The sequence below is a fragment of the Equus caballus genome, chromosome 1 (genome assembly GCF_041296265.1).
Source record: "Equus caballus isolate H_3958 breed thoroughbred chromosome 1, TB-T2T, whole genome shotgun sequence".
In the NCBI taxonomy this organism is placed as follows: domain Eukaryota; kingdom Metazoa; phylum Chordata; class Mammalia; order Perissodactyla; family Equidae; genus Equus; species Equus caballus.
In genome coordinates this window covers 178613372-178626797 of record NC_091684.1, presented here as the reverse complement: position 1 = coordinate 178626797, position 13426 = coordinate 178613372, and the positions used below count along the sequence as shown (strand labels likewise).

The 13426-nt window shown below is 35.5% G+C and overlaps 1 long non-coding RNA gene across 2 annotated transcripts in view; it reads right to left on the bottom strand.

The window, feature by feature from the left end:
• LOC111772490 (uncharacterized) overlaps positions 1-13426 on the bottom strand; it is a 95565-nt gene that overhangs the window by 25374 nt on the left and 56765 nt on the right. Inside the window, exons 4-5 of one of the 2 annotated variants that reach the window (XR_011440908.1) lie at positions 11251-11403; positions 10325-10651 (exon numbers count right to left, since the gene is read on the bottom strand). This is a non-coding gene — a long non-coding RNA (uncharacterized lncRNA). Of the gene's footprint in view, positions 1-5952; positions 10652-11250; positions 11404-13426 lie in introns of those variants that run through there. The other variant, XR_011440905.1, reaches the window with a different exon arrangement.

The window sequence follows — 13426 nt, the reverse complement described above, 5'->3', positions numbered from 1 at the left end:
CCAAGCCAAAACACACCTACCTCATGAAAAGAAATTCTAAAGGACGCACTATAGGCAGAAGGACAGTGATCTCAGAAGCGAAGACCAAAGCAAGTGAAAATGAGCAAGGGCCATTTACAACAATGATAACATGTTTTGTGGTTAAAAACTAGAAGTAAAATACACAAAATCAACAACATGTAAGTCTGAAGATGGAGTGTTAAATGGAAATAAAATGTTCTACAGTTCTTATATCTTCTGAGAGGAGAACAAAAATGTTAAAATACATTTGGACATTAATGAATTAAGCATGCAAATTATTTCTAGGATAATCACTAAAAGGGTAGAAAAAGTATATTTCCAACTGAGTTTAGAGGAACTAAATTCTTTAGATGTTTCTTCTGCTATTTTCTTTCACATTTCTAAATAATTTGTTGCATGTTTATAGGGCTGCTGTTCACGCCATTTCCTCTTCTTTGTTCCCTATCTTCTCTCAACATAGTTGTATCATAGTTCTGAGCTAAATCCATATTCAGATTTAACATTATTATGACTATATAAATAATGTTAGTGCTGACTCAAGGTTACCAAAATTGCATTTCCTTTCTTAACTTTTTGTCTTTTTTCTGGAGTTAATAATGGCCTCATTTTTCTTTTGCATGGTTCTCTATTACTTATCGAAAATTCTTTACAAAATAATTGAAAGTAATTTGTTCTGGGGAGTGGGAATTGGAGATAGGAGCAAGGTTGAATTTCAAAATATTTGACAACCAATAACATATAGAAATCAATTAATCCAATGCTCTCTGTCCATAAACAACCAGCAAGGTCACACCGGAGTGTACCCACGGAACATCAGCCCTGGGGAGGGGAATCTGGAAGGAACTGGTGGACTAGATTGCTATTGCTTTGTTACAAGCCTTGGAGTACTATCTGACCTTTCAAATGGCATGTATGGGTTATACCAAACAAAAATGAAAATTAATTTAAAAAATAAATACCTTTGGTTATATTCAGTTCTTTAACCCTATTAGATCTATTTGAAGCTAAAGAATTTTATGTGACATATATGCACAAAATAAAATGCTAGGTAGTATTTGAAACAAAAGTCCAAAGGGGGAAAAATGTTTCTGCTGTTTAACAGGACTTCCCAACAACTGATGTGTTTATTTTATAACAAACAAATATTTTTGCCTCTGTTTAGAGCTAGAGGCTGAATAATACACATCAAATTCTTCTAGACAAAGTGAATTGAATTAAAGAAATGGGCAGTTTTCCTCTGGAGGAAACCATTAAGTAATTGCAGCCTATTAGGTGTTAATTTTCAACAGGTGTTGCTCAAACGTAACATAGTATCATCCTTGTATTTAATAAGGTCTCTGAGTTGAGAGTCCCTGTGCCAAATTTTATACCAATTCATTTAAATTGGATGGAGTTACTATGCCTTCCCCCAAACAAATAAAGATAGACATGCTATTTAGTATCTGTAAGGGGCACCACATTAATTATCTTTCTTAATTTCCCTCCAGAAATCATTTCTGTCAATAATACTGTTTCAACTGAGGTGAATGGGAGGCAAGGGTATTAGGTTTAAGTAGTAGACTGCTGACAAACTGGTTTGGGGACTATAGTGGAGATTAGATTATGAAGCTACTAAATAGAGGAAAACTGTCTTCCTCTTTGTGATGTACAGACAGAAAAAAGAGGCCACTAATCTTTCCTAACACTGAACTATTATTAGAAATATAGAGTATCTGTGAGTACAAGGACTCTTACAGGTTCTCAGCAAGATAGAGCTTTAGCATTTTTTTTTTTTAATGGATTATCAAAGGAAATTTTTCTTATTATCCTTTGGAATTTAAGGGCAAAGCTTTGAGGCAAGACACAGGAAGAAAAATTTAGAAATATAAAGGTACAGTTGGACATTGAAAACAATATGGAATTTGCTATAGAAAAATATGAAAACTGAATATCAAGCAAAAATTTAAAAAATAGCAATATATATGTGAGTTACAAAGTAATACAAAATTATTAGACATTAAATTAATTTATTCAATTAAATAAATACTTAAACGATGAAATGGAGATATAAAATGGTACGGTCCTGCCCTTATGATAAATGCAATTTAAAAGACAGACACATAAGCAAACAAGTTTTAAATAATCAAATAATTATTGGACTCTGTGGTTAATTTTGCCTGGGGCTGGATCAGGAATGACTTTAAGAAAAGGCAATTGGAAATATGTATAACCGACCGGTAAATTGAAACAAGAAGAAATGCAGATGGAACAGCAAGGAAGAATCAGAGTGCACAGCATATTGAAGGAGGCATAAATAGTGTGACTATTAGAATTCATGACAATCTTTGTCTAAAGAGAGCACATACTGAGGGAAAGTAACAGCACGAGTCTATTACATGTGTTGCTGTTTCCTGATATTTCTCGGACAATTAGATAAATAACCTGTCTATCGTTGTGCTCTACATTTTGTGAGGAGTCGTTCCTTGCACTCCAAATAGAAACCCTCTTTCCTAACTTGTACAGGAATATTCCTTCCCTAACCCTACCCTTGCAGCCTCCAACAGAATCTAATGCACCGTCTCTCAACAGAGGCACATGGTGTCAGAAGCACTTACAAATTTGGGCAGAAGTCTTTGTAAATTTTCTTCCTTTTTCTATCTTGTACTGACTTATACCATATTATCAAAATATGACATGAACCACGCAAGACTAAATTTTTAACTTAGTTCTTTTCCACCACATCAACAAAGAAATAATTATTGTCCTCAACTCATGAAAATGCTATTTCAGGGATTTTTAAGAACTACAGAAATTCGACCCATTAGAATAAACTGTGAGAGCATCCAGGTAATAGTTAGCACAGACAAAGACAGACTATACTTTGGGGCATAATTTTCGTCCCCTTAGAAAAAGTAGAACTTTTTCAAATGTATAAAAATATAATTAAAAGTTTGGCATAATACCTGTTTGTTAGTATGGCTCTGTCATCCTGCCTGACTTGACACAGTGCAGCCGATATTTACATCTTCACATCATCATTCTCCCGATGTTCTGTCTATGTTGCCAATAAACCCGAAATGTCAATAAAAGTTTTACGGAGTCTTTGGAGGTCCATATTTTGGCTATTGCTCAAACAAAGGAAATTCAGGTGACTCCCAACTTTTCAACTTTTGATAGCTGAATTTTCAGTCCTTGCTTTTGTTAACTTGTTCTCATAGTTAAGATCTCACAAATCTCATGTTTATAATTATATTGGCTATGATATTGTTAACACTCCTGATTCTGAATTATTCAAACTCTTCCTCCTTCAGCTCTTACATTCTAAGACTTTCAGAGGCATTCATGTTCATTAAATGTTTTCAATGTTAGTGACACCAAATTTGAATGCCAAGTATTTGACAGTCATCTGAAGGATCTTCTAAAATGACCATGTGTGGTTACTCTGGCTCTGAGGGAAAAATGCGCCAGCCCTGACTTTCCCTGTACTTGGAATTTCCAGGTATAGAAATACCAAGTGGACATGACTTGACAACCTTTAAATCAAAGGATATGCATACCTACACTTTCTGAATAAATTGTAAACACAAATATTTTAAACAAAATTTAAGAAAGTGAAACGTTTTAATATTTTAAATGTGGAATTAGGTCATCAACCTTACATCCAGATTTGTTTGTCAAACATCTGCCAAAATTTCCTAGATTATTGAAAAACTAATTTCATATAAGGCAAGTGATGAACATGTCAACATACATTAGTTTGTGAGCTGATTTTTATCCAAATTATTCCTTATTATAAATATTATCATTTTAAAAGTATAAGGAAAGGAGTACATGGTTACTGTTTGCATTGATTCATTGCCTGGATGTTTTCTCCAGCAAAGCAAAGAACAAAATAGACTTTGGAAAATAAATCATCTATTCATTACCAGATATCTATGGAAATAAATTTATATTTTAATATTTAAACAATCATGCTCTTGTCTGGAATCATATGAGAATTAGGAACTTAAAAACTCTTGCCAAGGGGGCGGGCCAGGTGGCACAGCGATTAAGTGAGCATGTTATGCTGCAGTGGCCCGGGGTTCGCTGGTTCAGATCCCGGGTGCGGACATGGCACCACTTGGCAAGAGATGCTGTGGTAGGTGCCCCACACATAAAATGGAGGAAGATGGGAATGGATGTTAGCTCATGGCCAGCCTTCTTCAACAAAAAGAGGAGGATTGGCAACAGATAGTTCTGGGCTAATCTTCCTCAAAAAAAAAAAAAATTTTGCCAAGATCTGATGGAAGCCCCATTAGGATAGCTAACGTCAGTCATGATACTTAGAAGCTTACAACAGAAAGGATTTACCTCCCCAGCCAAGGAGGATCATCAAAACTGTACAGCTCTCACCTTTCCTCTAAGCCATCCAAGGATAGTGTTAAGAAGGCTTGCCCACTCTCTCATCCACAGTCAATATAAAAGAAAATATGATACTCAAAGAACCTTTTTACTCACGTATTCTCAAGGACAACTTAATTGGTTTTCTTCTTAGAAAGAAACTAAACTCCACTTAGAATTGAACATTTTTTTTAAAGGAAAGCTGAAAAACAATTTAAAATTTTGAAATTTGTTTCCAGATGCCAAGGTTCAGGAAATCCCATGGTTGTAATTTTTCAAAGATGTAAAATATTAATAGAAAACAACTAGAAATAACTGATAGCATAACTAAACTGAATGGTCAAGGAGAAGATTGTGAAAGTAACTCAGGTTATAAAAGGTGTCACGGAATCCCGAAGTCCTAAGCTTTATTATAAGCAGACATTACCAATCAGATGGGAGGTTCAGGAACATTTTTATATGGTTATTTTACTGGAGTTTATAATGAAAGTGTCTGTTATGTTCTTCTATGTGAGCACAGGGAACATAATAAATAAAATAGACAGGCCCCATGCCCTCAAGAAAATTGCCATCCATGTTCCTCATCTTTTCCACATGGCAAGAGCTAAAAAACTTAGATACCTAAGACACCTCTACGCTACAACATTGTGACTGGCATTTTTATTTCCCAACACCAACGGAGTTATTTTCAATTAACAGGAAGAGGAAGGAGGGAAGAAGAGAGGAGAGGAAAAGACAAAAAGGAGAAGAGATAAGAGGGAAGAGGGAAAAGGAGGAGTAGGGAGGGGGCGGGAAGGGAGGTTAGCAGAGAGGAGAGGAGAGGAAAGGAGAAGAGAAGAGAATTTTACTTCTAAACAAGCAGTTACACTACCAACTTTCATGTGAAACTTGCAAAGTATGATATTCGCTTTTATTGAGTTTTTCCTACCAAACATCTCCCAAACATGATAAATTGCAAAAGGATTTGGCAAAAGAAATCTTCAAATTTGCTTTTTGTTGTTGTTGTTGTTTTAGGAAGATTAGCCCTGAGCTAACTGCCACCAATCCTCCTCTTTTTGCTGAGGAAGACTGGCCCTGAGCTAACATCCATGCCCATCTTCCTCTACTTTATACAAGGGACGCCTACCACAGCATGGCTTTTGCCAAGCGGTGCCATGTCCACACCCGGGATCTGAACCGGCGAACCCCAGGCCACTGAAGCAGAGCGTTCCCACTTAACTACCAGGCCAGCCCCATTTCAGATTTGTTTTTAAAGAGCTATCTTTATGAGTATAAAATATTGTCAAGCTGTTCCAATAAACGTTTACGTACAATTCAAAGTTTAAATACCTTGATAAACCTTTAACTGTAGCATTAAACAGGAAACCACCAACTTGTCTAACATTGTTCAACAGCTTTCAGAATTTTAATATTACATCTCTAGTAAAGATATTTTAGCAAAAATATTTGAATTCCTCTACAGAAGCAAAATGTGAAAGGAGAGTGTTACTTGAAATCCTCAATGGCTTTAGGCTAATTTTTACATATTTTTATGCTAATTAAAAACAAAACTCTTACACTGGTAACACAGGATTTTTCTTACTTAGAAACATATTTTTATTTTCCATTGTTATTAAATTATTTAAAAGTCACTTTGCTATAATTCTGCACAATATTTTATACATTTTTCTTTAACATGGACCCACGGGACAAATGATTAAAATTAAATCATAGAATGATTATAATTACTAGAACTGAAAAGGATCCCTGAACATGGAGCTAAATATTCTTTAGTTCATGAAGCACACAGGCAGCTGTAAAGAAATCAGTGATTCAAAATTTGTCAAAAGTCATTGTTGATATTGAAGCTTAGATATCACGACATGTCAAACTGCTGTCTTCTTGTCACAGCAAGTCCACCCAACTCTTCACTCCTCCCTCCGTTTCAGTACAGGACTTAATAAACAACATACAAAACACACAACGAACACATTAAAAAACCCCAACATTTTAGAGTCTAATTTAATGATTCCAGGGGAAATGTATACTGCTTTATTTAGGTTTTTGTTTCATATTAAGAGACAGACACAACCTGGCATTTGAAATATGATGTGCTCCAATTCATCTTACTCATAAAAACACAAATGGACACAGAAATGGTGTTACATACTCTGTATGTCTCCTAAAATTACTTCCACAGCATAAAGAAGTTACAAACATGGTTGACATAAAGAAACATCCACTTTCGTTTTTCTGATCAAGCTTTGCTTCTAGAAAAGTAAAGACCACATGAAATTGAGTGTTTGAGAATTAGGGCGGTATTCTGGACTGAAATGTTAGGCAACAAATGAAAAAGAGAACTAGGAACTTAGAGCCCATTCTCTCATTTCTTCTTCTTCTCCAGAGTCAACTGCTTTCTTTTCAACTGTTATTAGCTTACACCACTCACAACACACATTTTGGTCAGCCCTAAAGCTTGCAAATTATTTTGAAACATAAGAACTTAAAATTCATTGAAGTGATATATTTCTCATTCACTTCTGCACTGGTTCCCTTGATCTATAGTTTATTTTGCCCTCTGGTTGACACTATACATAGCTAAGAGTATTGTGTGATGTTCCGCCATTACTGTTCTTATACCGTTATTACTCTGGTTCCCTATAATAATCACAAAAATGTTCTTGCAAATTCACCAGCCTTTGAGTATGACATAAATTTATATTCTTGTTCAATAACCTCCAACAAAGTGTCAGCAGCTATTTATAAGAATCCCCTTAGTTATATTCAGTGATATTTCTGAGGTGTCTTTCTGTGCTCAAGGATATTTCTTCCCCTCCAGCCTCCCCACCAGGTAGCCCCACTGCTGCCATTGCTGCTGCTGACCTTCCTAAGACTGTGGCTCCTTTTCTCACTACTCTCCTCGATGGGGGATGACCACTATTACCACTACTCTGGCATCAAGGGTGAAGTCAGACATATCCCTTGGGTCATTCCATTCCAAGCCTGATATAAGCCCATCCCAGTTCCCTATAATTCAGCAAAGACCAAACTATATATTTAAGATATATATATTTTACTGAAAATTGGAGTAAAATGAAAGGTAAGTACAACAAAGAGAATTACTTATAAAGACTACAGGATGTCACTACTCTCAGAGTCAACAGGCTAAGCAGACTTCTTCAGCAGTCTTCACTAGGACTTCTCCCCATAAATCTCCAATGCTGTCACAATGAGTTAAGATTCAGCTTACTCCCAACACTGGGATTACTTTGTGTATGTCTGTAGTTCTAAGTTCAGAACAAAACAATCACAATGATACAAAAAAGAAGACTTATTTTCTTTTCCTTCAACAGTGTCTAAGTCTGTCTCCTTAGAGCTTATCCTTGTTTCAGAGACCCTCTTAGATGATAGACAGGGAGAATGTACATTCTTCTCAACCAAAGCCCTTCTATTTTTCAGATGAGTATACTCTTATTTGGCTTTGAGAAGTTCATCACACTGGAATACAAACTCTAACGTTAGCAAATTCTGTATTGTTCAGTCTTTAAAATATCACCAACCATGGAACATCAACAACCCAAACTGTATATGGCTACAGTTGAAAGATGAAATCAGTTCCATAGCCTTTTCTCCAGTGGGAGTAGGGGAACTTGCACATAAAACTATCAATACAGTCACAATTTCTATCAAGAAAAGCTACACTTAATCTCTTAGTCCATGACATCTGCATTCAGGTAACTTCAGCCTTCCCTAAGACTGTTGCTTTTCTCATGCAGAACTAAAAGGCTTATGTTGATAATCTGGCTGCCATATCCATGGAGGGCAAGTAGACGGGAGAATGATTAGTTTCATCTGGGGCGACTTATACACCAGGGTGCCCAGCACATGACATAGCTTTTAAAATTAACATTCTTAAACTAGTCTTCAGGACCATCCAAAAACTTCCAATCATGTAATTAATCAATATCTCACTATTTCTATATATGCTAGTTAAGGTAATCTTCATGATCCAACACAACTTGCTGATTTCCACGTTACTCCTTCTATTCGGAATCCTACCCTATCTTCTCTACAAGTCTATGTTCTTTTAGCATTCTTTAAAATTCAAGTCCAGCCAATCTTTGTCGGTTGCCTTCTCCGCACTTATCCCCCTTTCCTCTTCCTAATAGTTTCTTGTTTCCATTTGAGATACAGGTCTTTCCAAGGAATTTAATTTCTATTCCAATGGCAGTGATGGAGCATATGCATTCTATCCCTCTCTAGTCACGATAATTAGTTCAGAGATTCAGAGGTGCTCAGAGAATTCCAGACTTTATCTGAGGATAACACCCTCAGGAGAAAGAGATGAGTGTATAAAGTCTGGAATTCTGAAATCACTGTTTCGGTCACCAAAAGAGGGATGCTTGACTGTGATGCCAACACACTAAGGAGAGAAGAGCCAAAAGACTGCAAAGAAACGGAGCCTGACTCTGATGATATTATGTACCTCGGGATCAATCCTTTTCAAAAGCCAGATCTACCTTTGAATTCTGCAACACAAGCCAATAAATCTCCTTTATTTTATAAGCCAGTTGGACTTGAGTTTTCTATTACTTGCAATGGCAAGTATATTATCTACTTTACACAGTGTAAACCTCATCTTCTTCAAGAAGCCTTTCATTCTTGATCTCACCTGACTGTTTCTCTTCTACTTATCTTTTCCTCAGCTGTTAAGCAGCAGAATACTAAGGGAATCTGCAATAATCCACACTAATAGCAATTTAAATTACAGAAAATCTGTTTCGGTAGTTAAAATGTTCCTAATTAGATTACAAGCTTCTAAAGGCATAAAGAAAATCTTCTGTTGCACTTTTTTGCTTTCAAGAACCCCATACCGTCTTTCTCTCTAAAACACAAGTTTAGTAAATGTTGAATGCCAATAAATGCGGTCAACAGTGAAGATGGTACAATTCTGTTTTACAGACAGTGACTTAGTAACATATATCTCATGATTAACAGATTATCTAACACTCCCAAAATTTCACTTGAGAGAGATTGAATTTACCTGGTCACTTAGTCATTTCTTTCTTTAACTGATGTTAAGAGCGTAAATGTTTAGTATTTGATAGAGTTTCCTGCAACTCTACGTTCATCAATTTCATCATTTTGCCTCAATGTTTTAGTGACAGCTTTGCTTCAGTATGGAAGAGTAAAATGAAGAGTATAGGTCCTGGCTAAGCACCAAAAAAATCAACTCGTAATTTTACCTCCTATCTTCACAAATCGCAGTCACCCAGAAGGACAGTTGCAGTAAGACCAATGCAGTGCTTGAAGAAAATTGTATATACAATTGTCTGAAACTGGTATGCCAACTGCAATAGCAAAAAAGACCTGCTAAATTAGCTCAATATTTCAACAATTTTATTCCCTACGTAAATAAAACACAGGTGCCTGAGAATGCTAATCCACAGACCTAAAGTCCGTGGTAATAAAGTGTTCTTGTAAATTCCCTTAATATTCCTTCTTGAATTGTTGCAATCATTGAGTTGCTAAAGTTGTGTTTGAATACGATGATATTTGTTTCCTAGATCAGAAATCAAGTACACTGAAGTTTTGGAAAGCTTAAAATCCTTTGCTCTGCAAGCAATCAAATCTCTTTTAAAGACAAGGTTTTGCTCGGCAAAGATCTGAACAACTGCACTTAGCCTTTCAACACCGCTGTTTCCAGCACATGGCTTCCTGACAGAGTGTACTCCACCTCTGTGCATCACTGGTTTGTTTTGCTTCTGCCTCCTGTGCTAATTTCTATCACTAACAGCCTGAAAACTTGAGTAAAATACTCTGGAGTCTCCTGAGTGTTTATAAGTGATAGCAGATTAGTCCAGGATTTGATTCCAAATATCACAAGTTGATCATTTTGCTAGTGATAAAACTGTCCATTACACATTTACGTAATAGTGAATGTTTGTCATGAGGCATCACTTACTTTTCTGCAGAACATCAAATCCTCAATACAGACAATGAATGTAGTAGGAAAATTGTTTAAAAGTCAAAATAGGTTCTCAAATGCTGTATTGAGTTTATAATTTAGATTTATAAATTTCTCTTTCCAGATTTTATACTGGATTGAATCCCATAGCAATCCTCTTCTTTTCCTAAAGTCTCAATTCAAAAAATATTAATTGAGAGGCCAGCCCAGTGGCGTAGCAGTTAAGTTCGCCCTCTCTGCTTCAGTGGTCTGGGGTTTGCTGGTTCAGATCCTGGGCTCAGACATATGCACCGCTTATCAAGTCATGCTGTGGCAGGTGTCCCACTATAAAATAGAACAAGATGGGCATGGATGTTAGCTCAGGGCCAATCTTCCTCAGCAAAAAGAGGAGGATTTTCAACAGATGCTAGCTCAAGGCTAACCTTCTTCAAAAAAAAGTAATATATTAATTGAGTACCTACACTGTGCCATGACCTGAGCACAGCAATAAGGGGACAATGGTAAGCAATATAGCAGATCCAGGCTCTCGGGGAGCTTTCTGTCCAGTATGCAGTTCAGATATATAAAGAGAGTAATTTCAATGCAATTCGAGAAATGTATTGGAAGAGGAAACTCAGATGCTATGGAAGTGTGTGAAATGGGTAAGCATAGTACCTAGGTTTGGAAGAATCCCAGAAGACTTCCCAGGGAAATAATGTCTAAATTAAGAACTTAAAGTTGAGGAGGATTTAGGCAGATAAATTGAAGACAGTGATAGTGTTGGAAGAATACTGCAGGAGGAGAGAACAACATTGGTGAAGGACTGAAACAAGATCTTTAGGCAATGGTGATTTGATATTTCGCATAGTTCTGGATTAACAAAACCAACTGAGTACACAGAAATGCAAATGTTCTGACTTTTGAATTTCCAACATGGTACATACCATCATCTCAGTAGCTAGAGCACGCAGGGTCAGGGTCAGAGCCACAGATAAGCAAAATGGGCTGTTGGATTTAGGGCTCTCCCATTATTTCATTGCATAAATTATAGCTGTTTGTGTGGATTCTTTCAGTTAATAGTTCTAGTAGGTTAGCATCTAAAGAGAAAAAAATATGAATTAATTAACTTCCATTTGTCCCATATCAAAGGTTAAAATGCATTATTTGCATGGAACAGTCTCAGATAACCCTACTGTTACCCTATACTAGGTGTTCAGTGGGAGTGGGCAGGCCATTCAGGGAAAAGGGAAATGGAAGAAATTCATATTTAAGTACCTACTACATGCCACTGTATTTTATATTTGCAGTCTTATTTAATTCCAATGGGGAAGGTTTTATTATTCATATATATATGAGGATAGTGAAGCTTGTGATGTTTAAATTACTTGTTTAATTAAACACATAAAATCTGTTACATATACTAGAATTTTAAATCATTGGAACACCAATGATAAACTTGTGCAGCTATGTTAGTCCATTTGTTGTACAACCTTCACAATAAACCACGTAAATGAAGTTCTTATGATGGGGTCATTGATTAGGAAACTTGTGGTTCGAGTCTATATATTTTAGATGGAGGCTTGCACATAACGTCGATATAAAATTGTACCAGTGTGTACACTACCACAGTCCTCATGTGCCACACCCTGTACACACACGTGTATTTATCTGACACATGCTTTCTACACAGCAAACTGCCAATTGTAAAGTAAGTGAGCATACAGACTGTGAACTCACGACAGCGTTATATCATGGACTGTGCTTTTACTGAAAATCATTTCTACTTGTTTAACTCTAATGTTTATGACAAAAATAAGAGGCATTAAAAGGTGCTTTTTCTCAAACAACTAGCAAATTAATCCAATATCCATATGTTTTCCTTTCATCCCTCCTGCTTGAGAGGTCAATATTATTATCTGGTAAGTTCTTTATATACATGGTTCTATATTATGCACTAATATTTTCACTGATATACTTATTCTGTTTGCATATTTTGAATTTTTAATTTCAATGTTCCTTTGGTTGTTCTATTGTGATTATTTTTTAAAATATATATTATAATCATTTTGTCAAGTTTTACCCACAAAAAAATATTTGAATTTTGACTAAAATTACAAAGAATTTGTAAGTTGTTTAACTTTGGTGAAATGAAAAGTAATAAGGCATTAATGACTCTATTTATTATGGAATTCCTTCTGCAGTGTATTATAATTTTTCTCCTTGAAATAAAAATAAAGAAATAAAAAATCACATTGCCTACGGAAGTTTTAGGAAGTATAATGTTCTAACTCAAAATACGTCAAGGACCAATTTTACAAAGCAGTACAACTTAGCCAAAAAATAAAGTGGTTTGTATCATTGAACTTTTGCCCCATAAAGGAGTAAGGTAATTGAGTATTAATTAGAAACTTATTCCTCTGAATGGCAATATAAGATGGAGCTACCTTTTCTGGGGGAAGACACTTGCAGGCAGTTAGCCTTACTCTGATAAATATCTTTTCCTTAAATGCCTCATGTTAAAGAGAGGTTTTGATTGAACTAAGAAAGTAGGCTAGGAAGAATTAAGATTCCAGAAATTTACTACCACTCATGTTGCTACATTTAGCAAAGTTTTGTTTATAATACCTCTAAAAATAGTTTTGCATATATTTTCTTTGTTTTAATATAGAGATCCTGCAAAATTCTCCATGAAGTTTAATTCCAGTGATATCATAAATAGGATACATTCATCAAATTTGCTAATTGTTTCTTGTTGGCATATAGAAATGATACTGATTTCGTACATCGATTTTATGAAAAATCACTTCATCGAATTCATTTATTGGGTCCAATAGATTTTCAATTGATCCTCTTGGTTTTCTCAGGTAGATAACTTATTGTTAGCAAACTAATAATGATTTTGGCAACATTGATTCCAAAGTCTATACATTTTTTATCTCATTTTATAGCATTAGTTATCTCTTCAAAAAAGAAAAAAGAATGACAGTAGTGATTAGCTTTGTCTCCAGTACACCTTCTGCTGAAGTTATATCAGCACAGTTTCAGTTACATGGCAAGTCAAGACAATATTATTATGTAAAAATATTCCATGATCAAATAAGTCTGGAAAACATGTTAGTT